Genomic DNA, 14,345 nt, shown 5'->3' with positions numbered 1-14,345 from the left:
GGATGTTTACCAGACCCATGGTGGCACCAGTGCCAAGTTGGGCTGGTTTGATAGTACCAAGTGGCTCCTGCAAACTCCATCAAAAAGTTGGCAGGCGTGTTTTGTTTTCCAGGGAACAGCGCCGTTGATTTTGTTTGGGGGCCTGTGGCTGGGAGTGGCCGGCTGGCTCCTTAGAATCCACGATACGCAGGATGGTTCCCAGACCCAAGGTGACACCAGTGCCAAGTCGGGCTGGTTTGATTACACCAAGTGGCTCCTGCAATCTGCCATCCATAAGTGAGGCAGCTAAGTTTTGTTTGCCAGAAAAAAGGGCCGTGGTTTTTGTTGGGGGCCTGTGGCGGGGAGTAGCCGGCTGGCTCCTTAAAATCCACGATAGGCAGGATGGTTCCCAGACCCAAGGTGGTACCAGTGCCAAGTCGGGCTGGTTTGATAGTACCAAGTGGCTCCTGCAATCTGCCATCCAGAAGCGGGGCAGCTTACTTTTGTTTGCTAGGGAAACGGGCCGAGATTTGTGTCTCGGGGCCTATGGCAGGGAGTGACCGGCTGGCTCCTGAAAAGCTACGATAGGCAGGATGGTGACCAGACCCATGGTGGCACCAGTGGCAAGTTGGGCTGGTTTGATAGTACCAAGTGGCTCCTGCAATCTGCCATCAAAAAGTTGGCAGGCGAGTTTTGTTTTCCAGGGAAAAGCGCCGTTGTGTGTGTTTTGGGGCCTGTGGCTGGGAGTGGCCAGCTGGCTCCTTAGAATCCACGATACGCAGGATGGTTCCCAGACCCAAGGTGGCACCAGTGCCAAGTCGGGCTGGTTTGTTAGTACCAAGTGGTTCCTGCAATCTGCCATCCAGAAGCGGGGCAGCTGAATTTTGTTTGCCAGAGAAAAAGGCTGTTGTTTGTGTTTCGGGGCCTGTGGCTGGCAGTGGACGGCTGGCTCCTGAAAATCCATGATACGCAGCATGGTTCCCAGACCCAAGGTGGCACCAGTGCCAAGTAGGGCTGGTTTCATAGTACCCAGTGGCTCCTGCAATCTGCCATCCAGAAGAGGGGCAGTTGAGTTTTGTTTTCCAGAGAAAAGGGCCGTGGTTTGTGTTTGGGGCCTATGGCTGAGAGTGACCGGCTGGCCCCTGAAAATCCACGATAGGAAGGATGATTCCCAGATCCAAGGTGGCACCAGTGCCATGTTGTGCTGGTGTGATAGTCCCAAGTGGCTCCTGCAATCTGCCATCCAGAAGCGGGGCAGCTGAATTTTGTTTGCCAGAGAAAAAGGCTGTGGTTTTTGTTTGGGGGCCTATGGCTGGGAGTGGCCGGCTGGCTCCTGAAAATCCATGATACGCAGCATGGTTCCCAGACCCAAGGTGGCACCAGTGCCAAGTGGGGCTGGTTTCACAGTGTCAAGTGCCTCCTGCAATCTCCCATCCAGAAGCGGGGCAGCTGAGTTTTGTTTGCCTGTGAAACGGGCCGTTGTTTTTGATTGGGGTCTGTGGCCGAGAGTGTCCAGCTGCCTCCTGACAATCCACAATACGCAGGATGGTTCCCAGACCCAAGGTGGCACCAGTGCCAAGTCGTGCTGGTTTGATAGTACCAAGTGCGACCTGCAATTTGCCATCCAGAAGAGGGGCAGTTGAGTTTTGTTTGCCAGAGAAAAGCGCCGTTGTTTGTGTTTGGGGTCTTGTGGCTGGGAGTGGCCGACTGGCGCCTTAGAATCTGCGATACGCAGCATGGTTCCCAGACCCAAGGTGGCACCAGTGCCAAGTTGGGCTGGTTTGATAGTACCAAGTGGCTCCTGCAATCTGCCATCCAGAAGCGGGGCAGCTTACTTTTGTTTGCCAGGGAAACGGGCCGAGGTTTGTGACTGGGGGCCTATGGCTGGGAGTGACCGGCTGGCTCCTGGAAAGCTACAATAGGCAGGATGGTTACCAGACCCATGGTGGCACCAGTGCCAAGTTGGGCTGGTTTGATAGTACCAAGTTGCTCCTGCAATCTGCCATCAAAAAGTTGGCAGGCGAGTTTTGTTTTCCAGGGAAAAGCGCCGTTGTTTGTATTTGGGGGCCTGTGGCTGGGAGTGGCCGGCTGGCTCCTTAGAATCCACGATACGCAGGATGGTTCCCAGACCCAAGGTGGCACCAGTGCCAAGTCGGGCTGGTTTGATACTACCAAGTGGTTCCTGCAATCTGCCATCCAGAAGCGGGGCAGCTTACTTTTGTTTGCCAGGGAAACGGGCCGTGGGTTTTGTTTGGGGGCATATAGCTGAGAGTGGCCGGCTGGCCCCTGAAAATCCACGCTAGGCAGCATGGTTCCAGGATGCAAGGTGGCACCAGTGCCAAGTCGGGCTGGTTTGATGTGTCAAAGTGGCTCCTGCAATCTGCCATCCAGAAGCGGGGCAGCTGATTTTTGTTTGCCAGAGAAAAATTCCGTGGATTGTTTTTGGGGGCATATTGCTGGGAGTGGCCGGCTGGCTCCTTAAAATGCTCGATACGCATGATGGTTCCCAGGCCCAAGGTGTCACCACTACCAAGTCGGCCTGCGGTTTTAGTATCAAGTTCATCTTGCAATTTGCCATCCAGAAGAGGGGCAGTTGAGTTTTGTTTGCCAGAGAAACGGGCCGAGGTTTCTGTTTGGGGGCATATGGCTGAGAGTGGCCGGCTGGCCCCTGAAAATCCACGATACACAGCATGGTTCCCAGATCCAAGGTGGCACCAGTGCCAAGTTGGGCTGGTTTGATAGTCCCAAGTGTCTCCTGCAATCTGCCATCCAGAAGCGGGGCAGCTTACTTTTGTTTGCCAGAGAAATAGGCCTAGGTTTTTGTTTGGGGGCCTGTGGCTAGGAGTGGCCGGCTGGCTCCTAAGAATCCACGATACGCAGGATGTTTACCAGACCCATGGTGGCACCAGTGCCAAGTTGGGCTGGTTTGATAGTACCAAGTGGCTCCTGCAAACTCCATCAAAAAGTTGGCAGGTGTGTTTTGTTTTCCAGGGAACAGCGCCGTTGATTTTGTTTGGGGGCCTGTGGCTGGGAGTGGCCGGCTGGCTCCTTAGAATCCACGATACGCAGGATGGTTCCCAGACCCAAGGTGGCACCAGTGCCAAGTCGGGCTGGTTTGATTACACCAAGTGACTCCTGCAATCTGCCATCCAGAAGTGAGGCAGCTAAGTTTTGTTTGCGAGAAAAAAGGGCCGTGGTTTTTGTTGGGGGCCTGTGGCGGGGAGTAGCCGGCTGGCTCCTTAAAATCCACGATAGGCAGGATGGTTCCCAGACCCAAGGTGGTACCAGTGCCAAGTCGGGCTGGTTTGATAGTACCAAGTGGCTCCTGCAATCTGCCATCCAGAAGCGGGGCAGCTTACTTTTGTTTGCCAGGGAAACGGGCCGAGCTTTGTGTCTCGGGGCCTATGGCAGGGAGTGACCGGCTGGCTCCTGAAAAGCTACGATAGGCAGGATGGTGACCAGACCCATGGTGGCACCAGTGGCAAGTTGGGCTGGTTTGATAGTACCAAGTGGCTCCTGCAATCTGCCATCAAAAAGTTGGCAGGCGAGTTTTGTTTTCCAGGGAAAAGCGCCGTTGTGTGTGTTTTGGGGCCTGTGGCTGGGAGTGGCCAGCTGGCTCCTTAGAATCCACGATACGCAGGATGGTTCCCAGACCCAAGGTGGCACCAGTGCCAAGTCGGGCTGGTTTGTTAGTACCAAGTGGTTCCTGCAATCTGCCATCCAGAAGCGGGGCAGCTGAATTTTGTTTGCCAGAGAAAAAGGCTGTTGTTTGTGTTTCGGGGCCTGTGGCTGGCAGTGGACGGCTGGCTCCTGAAAATCCATGATACGCAGCATGGTTCCCAGACCCAAGGTGGCACCAGTGCCAAGTAGGGCTGGTTTCATAGTACCCAGTGGCTCCTGCAATCTGCCATCCAGAAGAGGGGCAGTTGAGTTTTGTTTTCCAGAGAAAAGGGCCGTGGTTTGTGTTTGGGGCCTATGGCTGAGAGTGACCGGCTGGCCCCTGAAAATCCACGATAGGAAGGATGATTCCCAGATCCAAGGTGGCACCAGTGCCATGTTGTGCTGGTGTGATAGTCCCAAGTGGCTCCTGCAATCTGCCATCCAGAAGCGGGGCAGCTGAATTTTGTTTGCCAGAGAAAAAGGCTGTGGTTTTTGTTTGGGGGCCTATGGCTGGGAGTGGCCGGCTGGCTCCTGAAAATCCATGATACGCAGCATGGTTCCCAGACCCAAGGTGGCACCAGTGCCAAGTGGGGCTGGTTTCACAGTGTCAAGTGCCTCCTGCAATCTCCCATCCAGAAGCGGGGCAGCTGAGTTTTGTTTGCCTGTGAAACGGGCCGTTGTTTTTGATTGGGGTCTGTGGCCGAGAGTGTCCAGCTGCCTCCTGACAATCCACAATACGCAGGATGGTTCCCAGACCCAAGGTGGCACCAGTGCCAAGTCGTGCTGGTTTGATAGTACCAAGTGCGACCTGCAATTTGCCATCCAGAAGAGGGGCAGTTGAGTTTTGTTTGCCAGAGAAAAGCGCCGTTGTTTGTGTTTGGGGTCTTGTGGCTGGGAGTGGCCGACTGGCGCCTTAGAATCTGCGATACGCAGCATGGTTCCCAGACCCAAGGTGGCACCAGTGCCAAGTTGGGCTGGTTTGATAGTACCAAGTGTCTCCTGCAATCTGCCATCCAGAAGCGGGGCAGCTTACTTTTGTTTGCCAGGGAAACGGGCCGAGGTTTGTGACTGGGGGCCTATGGCTGGGAGTGACCGGCTGGCTCCTGGAAAGCTACAATAGGCAGGATGGTTACCAGACCCATGGTGGCACCAGTGCCAAGTTGGGCTGGTTTGATAGTACCAAGTTGCTCCTGCAATCTGCCATCAAAAAGTTGGCAGGCGAGTTTTGTTTTCCAGGGAAAAGCGCCGTTGTTTGTATTTGGGGGCCTGTGGCTGGGAGTGGCCGGCTGGCTCCTTAGAATCCACGATACGCAGGATGGTTCCCAGACCCAAGGTGGCACCAGTGCCAAGTCGGGCTGGTTTGATACTACCAAGTGGTTCCTGCAATCTGCCATCCAGAAGCGGGGCAGCTTACTTTTGTTTGCCAGGGAAACGGGCCGTGGGTTTTGTTTGGGGGCATATAGCTGAGAGTGGCCGGCTGGCCCCTGAAAATCCACGCTAGGCAGCATGGTTCCAGGATGCAAGGTGGCACCAGTGCCAAGTCGGGCTGGTTTGATGGGTCAAAGTGGCTCCTGCAATCTGCCATCCAGAAGCGGGGCAGCTGATTTTTGTTTGCCAGAGAAAAATTCCGTGGATTGTTTTTGGGGGCATATTGCTGGGAGTGGCCGGCTGGCTCCTTAAAATGCTCGATACGCATGATGGTTCCCAGGCCCAAGGTGTCACCACTACCAAGTCGGCCTGCGGTTTTAGTATCAAGTTCATCTTGCAATTTGCCATCCAGAAGAGGGGCAGTTGAGTTTTGTTTGCCAGAGAAACGGGCCGAGGTTTCTGTTTGGGGGCATATGGCTGAGAGTGGCCGGCTGGCCCCTGAAAATCCACGATACACAGCATGGTTCCCAGATCCAAGGTGGCACCAGTGCCAAGTTGGGCTGGTTTGATAGTCCCAAGTGTCTCCTGCAATCTGCCATCCAGAAGCGGGGCAGCTAACTTTTGTTTGCCAGAGAAATAGGCCTAGGTTTTTTTTTGGGGGCCTGTGGCTAGGAGTGGCCGGCTGGCTCCTTAGAATCCACGATACGCAGGATGGTTCCCAGACCCAAGGTGGCACCAGTGCCAAGTCGGGCTGGTTTGATTACACCAAGTGACTCCTGCAATCTGCCATCCAGAAGTGAGGCAGCTAAGTTTTGTTTGCGAGAAAAAAGGGCCGTGGTTTTTGTTGGGGGCCTGTGGCTGGGAGTAGCCGGCTGGCTCCTTAAAATCCACGATAGGCAGGATGGTTCCCAGACCCAAGGTGGCACCAGTGCCAAGTCGGGCTGGTTTGATAGTACCAAGTGGCTCCTGCAATCTGCCATCCAGAAGCGGGGCAGCTGAGTTTTTATTGCCAGAGAAAAAGGCTGTGGTTTTTGTTAGGGGGCCTGTGGCTGGCAGTGGCCGGCTGGCTCCTGAAAATCCACGATACGCAGCATGGTTCCCAGACCCAAGGTGGCACCAGTACAAAGTGGGGCTCGTTTGACAGTGTCAAGTGCCTCCTGCAATCTCCCATCCAGAAGCGGGGCAGCTGAGTTTTTTTTGCCAGGGAAACGGACCTTTGTTTTTGATTGGGGTCTGTGGCCGAGAGTGGTCGGCTGTCTCCTGACAATCCACAATACGCAGGATGGTTCCCAGACCAAAGGTGGCACCAGTGCCAAGTCGGGCTGGTTTGATAGTACCAAGTTGTTCCTGCAATCTGCCATCCAGAAGCGGGGCAGCTGAGTTTTGTTTGCCAGAGAAAAGGGCCGTGGGTTGTGTTTGGGGGCATATGGCTGGGAGTGGCCACCTGGCTCCTTAAAATGCACGATACGCCGCATGGTAACCAGACGCAAGGTGGCACCAGTGCCAAGTCGGGCTGTTTTTGTAGTACCCAGTGGCTCCTGCAATTTGCCATCCAGAAGCGGGGCAGCTAAATTTTGTTTGCTAGAGAAAAGGGCTGTGGTTTGTGTTTGGGGGCCTATGGCCGAGAGTGGTAGGCTGGCCCCTGAAAATCAACGATAGGCAGGATGGTTCCCAGATCCAAGGTGGCACCAGTGCCAAGTAAGGCTGGTTGTATGGTTCAAAGTGACTCCTGCAATCTGCCATCCAGAAGCGGGACAGCTGAGTTTTTTTTGCCAGAGAAAAGGTCCGTGGTTTCTTTTTGGGGCATACGGCTGGGAATTGCCGGCTGGCTCCTTAAAATGCTCGATACGCAGGATGGTTCCCAGACCCAAGGTGGCACCAGTGCCAAGTCGGGCTGGTTTGATTACACCAAGTGACTCCTGCAATCTGCCATCCAGAAGTGAGGCAGCTAAGTTTTGTTTGCGAGAAAAAAGGGCCGTGGTTTTTGTTGGGGGCCTGTGGCGGGGAGTAGCCGGCTGGCTCCTTAAAATCGACGATAGGCAGGATGGTTCCCAGACCCAAGGTGGTACCAGTGCCAAGTCGGGCTGGTTTGATAGTACCAAGTGGCTCCTGCAATCTGCCATCCAGAAGCGGGGCAGCTTACTTTTGTTTGCCAGGGAAACGGGCCGAGCTTTGTGTCTCGGGGCCTATGGCAGGGAGTGACCGGCTGGCTCCTGAAAAGCTACGATAGGCAGGATGGTGACCAGACCCATGGTGGCACCAGTGGCAAGTTGGGCTGGTTTGATAGTACCAAGTGGCTCCTGCAATCTGCCATCAAAAAGTTGGCAGGCGAGTTTTGTTTTCCAGGGAAAAGCGCCGTTGTGTGTGTTTTGGGGCCTGTGGCTGGGAGTGGCCAGCTGGCTCCTTAGAATCCACGATACGCAGGATGGTTCCCAGACCCAAGGTGGCACCAGTGCCAAGTCGGGCTGGTTTGTTAGTACCAAGTGGTTCCTGCAATCTGCCATCCAGAAGCGGGGCAGCTGAATTTTGTTTGCCAGAGAAAAAGGCTGTTGTTTGTGTTTCGGGGCCTGTGGCTGGCAGTGGACGGCTGGCTCCTGAAAATCCATGATACGCAGCATGGTTCCCAGACCCAAGGTGGCACCAGTGCCAAGTAGGGCTGGTTTCATAGTACCCAGTGGCTCCTGCAATCTGCCATCCAGAAGAGGGGCAGTTGAGTTTTGTTTTCCAGAGAAAAGGGCCGTGGTTTGTGTTTGGGGCCTATGGCTGAGAGTGACCGGCTGGCCCCTGAAAATCCACGATAGGAAGGATGATTCCCAGATCCAAGGTGGCACCAGTGCCATGTTGTGCTGGTGTGATAGTCCCAAGTGGCTCCTGCAATCTGCCATCCAGAAGCGGGGCAGCTGAATTTTGTTTGCCAGAGAAAAAGGCTGTGGTTTTTGTTTGGGGGCCTATGGCTGGGAGTGGCCGGCTGGCTCCTGAAAATCCATGATACGCAGCATGGTTCCCAGACCCAAGGTGGCACCAGTGCCAAGTGGGGCTGGTTTCACAGTGTCAAGTGCCTCCTGCAATCTCCCATCCAGAAGCGGGGCAGCTGAGTTTTGTTTGCCTGTGAAACGGGCCGTTGTTTTTGATTGGGGTCTGTGGCCGAGAGTGTCCAGCTGCCTCCTGACAATCCACAATACGCAGGATGGTTCCCAGACCCAAGGTGGCACCAGTGCCAAGTCGTGCTGGTTTGATAGTACCAAGTGCGACCTGCAATTTGCCATCCAGAAGAGGGGCAGTTGAGTTTTGTTTGCCAGAGAAAAGCGCCGTTGTTTGTGTTTGGGGTCTTGTGGCTGGGAGTGGCCGACTGGCGCCTTAGAATCTGCGATACGCAGCATGGTTCCCAGACCCAAGGTGGCACCAGTGCCAAGTTGGGCTGGTTTGATAGTACCAAGTGTCTCCTGCAATCTGCCATCCAGAAGCGGGGCAGCTTACTTTTGTTTGCCAGGGAAACGGGCCGAGGTTTGTGACTGGGGGCCTATGGCTGGGAGTGACCGGCTGGCTCCTGGAAAGCTACAATAGGCAGGATGGTTACCAGACCCATGGTGGCACCAGTGCCAAGTTGGGCTGGTTTGATAGTACCAAGTTGCTCCTGCAATCTGCCATCAAAAAGTTGGCAGGCGAGTTTTGTTTTCCAGGGAAAAGCGCCGTTGTTTGTATTTGGGGGCCTGTGGCTGGGAGTGGCCGGCTGGCTCCTTAGAATCCACGATACGCAGGATGGTTCCCAGACCCAAGGTGGCACCAGTGCCAAGTCGGGCTGGTTTGATACTACCAAGTGGTTCCTGCAATCTGCCATCCAGAAGCGGGGCAGCTTACTTTTGTTTGCCAGGGAAACGGGCCGTGGGTTTTGTTTGGGGGCATATAGCTGAGAGTGGCCGGCTGGCCCCTGAAAATCCACGCTAGGCAGCATGGTTCCAGGATGCAAGGTGGCACAAGTGCCAAGTCGGGCTGGTTTGATGGGTCAAAGTGGCTCCTGCAATCTGCCATCCAGAAGCGGGGCAGCTGATTTTTGTTTGCCAGAGAAAAATTCCGTGGATTGTTTTTGGGGGCATATTGCTGGGAGTGGCCGGCTGGCTCCTTAAAATGCTCGATACGCATGATGGTTCCCAGGCCCAAGGTGTCACCACTACCAAGTCGGCCTGCGGTTTTAGTATCAAGTTCATCTTGCAATTTGCCATCCAGAAGAGGGGCAGTTGAGTTTTGTTTGCCAGAGAAACGGGCCGAGGTTTCTGTTTGGGGGCATATGGCTGAGAGTGGCCGGCTGGCCCCTGAAAATCCACGATACACAACATGGTTCCCAGATCCAAGGTGGCACCAGTGCCAAGTTGGGCTGGTTTGATAGTCCCAAGTGTCTCCTGCAATCTGCCATCCAGAAGCGGGGCAGCTAACTTTTGTTTGCCAGAGAAATAGATCTAGGTTTTTTTTTGGGGGCCTGTGGCTAGGAGTGGCCGGCTGGCTCCTTAGAATCCACGATACGCAGGATGTTTACCAGACCCATGGTGGCACCAGTGCCAAGTTGGGCTGGTTTGATAGTACCAAGTGGCTCCTGCAAACTCCATCAAAAAGTTGGCAGGCGTGTTTTGTTTTCCAGGGAACAGCGCCGTTGATTTTGTTTGGGGGCCTGTGGCTGGGAGTGGCCGGCTGGCTCCTTAGAATCCACGATACGCAGGATGGTTCCCAGACCCAAGGTGGCACCAGTGCCAAGTCGGGCTGGTTTGATTACACCAAGTGACTCCTGCAATCTGCCATCCAGAAGTGAGGCAGCTAAGTTTTGTTTGCGAGAAAAAAGGGCCGTGGTTTTTGTTGGGGGCCTGTGGCTGGGAGTAGCCGGCTGGCTCCTTAAAATCCACGATAGGCAGGATGGTTCCCAGACCCAAGGTGGCACCAGTGCCAAGTCGGGCTGGTTTGATAGTACCAAGTGGCTCCTGCAATCTGCCATCCAGAAGCGGGGCAGCTGAGTTTTTATTGCCAGAGAAAAAGGCTGTGGTTTTTGTTAGGGGGCCTGTGGCTGGCAGTGGCCGGCTGGCTCCTGAAAATCCACGATACGCAGCATGGTTCCCAGACCCAAGGTGGCACCAGTACAAAGTGGGGCTCGTTTGACAGTGTCAGGTGCCTCCTGCAATCTCCCATCCAGAAGCGGGGCAGCTGAGTTTTTTTTGCCAGGGAAACGGACCTTTGTTTTTGATTGGGGTCTGTGGCCGAGAGTGGTCGGCTGTCTCCTGACAATCCACAATACGCAGGATGGTTCCCAGACCAAAGGTGGCACCAGTGCCAAGTCGGGCTGGTTTGATAGTACCAAGTGGTTCCTGCAATCTGCCATCCAGAAGCGGGGCAGCTGAGTTTTGTTTGCCAGAGAAAAGGGCCGTGGGTTGTGTTTGGGGGCATATGGCTGGGAGTGGCCACCTGGCTCCTTAAAATGCACGATACGCCGCATGGTAACCAGACGCAAGGTGGCACCAGTGCCAAGTCGGGCTGTTTTTGTAGTACCCAGTGGCTCCTGCAATTTGCCATCCAGAAGCGGGGCAGCTAAATTTTGTTTGCTAGAGAAAAGGGCTGTGGTTTGTGTTTGGGGGCCTATGGCCGAGAGTGGTAGGCTGGCCCCTGAAAATCAACGATAGGCAGGATGGTTCCCAGATCCAAGGTGGCACCAGTGCCAAGTAAGGCTGGTTGTATGGTTCAAAGTGACTCCTGCAATCTGCCATCCAGAAGCGGGACAGCTGAGTTTTTTTTGCCAGAGAAAAGGTCCGTGGTTTCTTTTTGGGGCATACGGCTGGGAATTGCCGGCTGGCTCCTTAAAATGCTCGATACGCAGGATGGTTCCCAGAGCCAAGGTGGCACCACTGCCAAGTCGGGCTCTTTTTGTAGTACCAAGTGCGTCCTGCAATTTGCCATCCAGAAGAGGGGCAGTTGAGTTTTGTTTGCCAGAGAAAAGGGCCGAGGTTTGTGTTTGGGAGCATATGGCTGGGAATGACCGGCTGGCCCCTGAAAATCCACGATACGCCGGATGGTTCCCAGATCCAAGATGGTACCATTACCAAGTCGGGCTGCTTTGATAGTCCCAAGTGGCTCCTGCAAACTGCCACACCAGAAGCGGGGCAGCTGAGTTTTGTTTGCCAGGGAAATGGGCCGTTGTTTGTGTTTGGGGGCCTGTGGCTGGGAGTGTTCGGCTGGTTCCTGAATATGTACGATACGCAGGATTGTTCCCAGATCCAAGGTGGCAGCAGTGCCATGTTGTGCTGGTGTGATAGTCCCAAGTGGCTCCTGCAATCTGCCATCCAGAAGTGGGGCAGCTGATTTTTGTTTGCCAGAGAAAAGGTCCGTGGTTTGTGTTTGGGGGCATATGGCTGAGAGTGGCCGGCTGGCCCCTGAAAATCCACGATACACAGGATGGTTCCCAGATCCAAGGTGGCACCTGTGCCAAGTCGGGCTGATTTGATAGTACTAAGTAGCTCCTGCAATCTGCCATCCAGAAGCGGGGCAGCTTACTTTTGTTTGCCAGGGAAACGGGCCGAGGTTTCTGTTTGGGGGCCTATGGCTGGGAGTGACCGGCTGGCTCCTGATAAGCTACAATAGGCAGGATGGTTCCCAGAGCCAAGGTGGCACCAGTGCCAAGTTGGGCTGGTTTGATAGTACCAAGTGGCTCCTGCAATCTGCCATCCAGAAGCGGGGCAGCTTACTTTTGTTTGCCAGAGAAATAGGCCTAGGTTTTTGTCTGGGGGCCTGTGGCTAGGAGTGGCCGGCTGGCTCCTAAGAATCCACGATACGCAGGATGTTTCCCAGACCCAAGGTGACACCAGTGCCAAGTCGGGCTGGTTTGATAGTACCAAGTGGCTCCTGCAAACTCCATAAAAAAGTTGGCAGGCGTGTTTTGTTTTCCAGGGAACAGCGCCGTTGATTTTGTTTGGGGGCCTGTGGCTGGGAGTGGCCGGCTGGCTCCTTAGAATCCACGATACGCAGGATGGTTCCCAGACCCAAGGTGGCACCAGTGCCAAGTTGGGCTGGTTTGATTACACCAAGTGGCTCCTGCAATCTGCCATCCAGAAGTGAGGCAGCTAAGTTTTGTTTGCCAGAATAAAGGGCCGTGGTTTTTGTTGGGGGCCTGTGGCTGGGAGTGGCCGGCTGGCTCCTTAGAATCCACCATACGCAGGATGGTTCCCAGACCCAAGGTGGCACCAGTGCCAAGTCGGGCTGGTTTGATAGTCCCAAGTGGCTCCTGCAAACTGCCATCCAGAAGCGGGGCAGCTGAGTTTTGTTTGCCAGGGAAATGGGCCGTTGTTTGTGTTTGGGGGCCTGTGGCTGGGAGTGTTCGGCTGGTTCCTGAATATGTACGATACGCAGGATTGTTCCCAGACCCAAGGTGGCACCAGTGCCAAGTCGGGCTGGTTTGATGGTGCAAAGTGGCTCCTGCAATCTGCCATCCAGACGCGGGGCAGCGGATTTTTTTTTCCATGAGAAATGGTCCGTGGTTTGTTTTTGGGGGTATATGGCTGGGCCTGGCCGGCTGGCTCCTTAAAAAGCTCGATATGCAGGATGGTTCCCTGACACAAGGTGGCACCAGTGCCACGTCGGGCGGTTTTCGTAGTACAAAGTGCGTCCTAAAATTTGCCATCCAGAAGAGGGGCAGTTGAGTTTTGTTTGCCAGAGAAAAGGGCCGTGGTTTGTTTTTGGGGGCATATGGCTGAGAGTGGCTGGCTGGCCCCTGAAAATCCACGATACACAGGATGGTTCCCAGATCCAAGGTGGCACCTGTGCCAAGTCGGGCTGATTTGATAGTACTAAGTAGCTCCTGCAATCTGCCATCCAGAAGCGGGGCAGCTTACTTTTGTTTGCCAGGGAAACGGGCCGAGGTTTGTGTTTGGGGGCCTATGGCTGAGAGTGACCGGCTGGCTCCTGAAAAGCTACAATAGGCAGGATGGTGACCAGACCCATGGTGGCACCAGTGCCAAGTTGGGCTGGTTTGATAGTACCAAGTGGTTCCTGCAATCTGCCATCCAGAAGCAGGGCAGCTGAGTTTTGTTTGCCAGAGAAAAGGGCCTTGGTTTGTGTTTGGGGGCATATGGCTGGGTGTGGCCAGCTGGCTCCTTAAAATGCACGATATGCAACATGGCTCCCAGACCCAAGGTGGCACCAGTGCCAAGTTGGGCTGGTTTGATAGTACCAAGTGGCTCCTGCAATCTTCCATGATCACGTGGAGAAATACTTTCTGGTTTCAGCCTCATGCTCTTTCTTCTCTCCCTCAACTTCTCTATCACCTCTCATCTGGTTCACATGCGCTGTCTTCAAGGTCCACAGGCTACTTTTCACAGAATCTTCTGGCCTGATGAAGTAAGAATGATGAATAGAACAGAGCTGGGATCTATTTTCCAGTTTGGATAAAATGCATTCTGCACACAAATCCAAGGAGAACGTGCTGCCCCGATGCCCAGAAAATCTTTCACTCCTGCTAGTGTTCTACGTCAACCGCAACTTAGTCTGAAAGAAAAGCTTTTTCTCTGAGAGCATCTGAGAGGTTTGCATGAAGCACTGATATCTGACATATGCAATTTTGAATAGGAGAGGAAAAAGAAAATGGCAAGGAGTTTTTAATTTTAGTGGTTTCAATTTTAATTTCCGTGCACTTTTTCAAAACTTGTCAGCTCAAATGCCCATCAACATCTTTTAGTCATCTGTAAGTCAGTATTCATATAAAATGTGCTTCAAATCCAAAGAATTTCAAATTTGCACTCCAAGCTTCTATGCCTAGATTTATGATTTCCTACACATATTAGATGAAAGGAAGGCCTTTTTTACTGTGGGAGTGCTGGAACACTGGAACAGGTTGCCCAGAGAAGTTGTGGGTGTCCCATCCCTGAAAGTATTCAAGGTCACCTTGGACGGGGCTTGGAGCAGCAACAAAGGAGAAGCTTGATGGTAGAGAAACAAAGTTGGACTATAGAAGAAACTCGGATTGAAGTATAGGATCAAGTTTTCTCTCAGCTCTTGGGGTAAATTCAAAGTTGTACAAAATGACATTTATCTGTGCTATTCACTACTGTAACAGAAAGTTTCATGAAAACTGTACAGAAGATAGTAAATTTTAAAAGAGATAAGAATTACAGCATAAAATCCATGGGATAGGTTACAACATGAGACACTCTCTAAGAGAAAATCTCTTTGTTTCAGCACTTCATCGGGGTAAGATTTCATGAAGTGCCAAAGAAGGCGGCAAAATATCATTCGGGACATTATTTACTGGAATTCAGCCTGGCCATTAGTAGGAACTGCCTTTGAACATATCATGTAGATATACCACACAC

This window comes from Melospiza melodia, chromosome 4, assembly GCF_035770615.1.
Source record: "Melospiza melodia melodia isolate bMelMel2 chromosome 4, bMelMel2.pri, whole genome shotgun sequence".
Lineage (NCBI taxonomy): Eukaryota > Metazoa > Chordata > Aves > Passeriformes > Passerellidae > Melospiza > Melospiza melodia.
The sequence above is the reverse complement of the archived record's forward strand: the minus strand, read 5'-3'. Positions refer to the sequence as shown.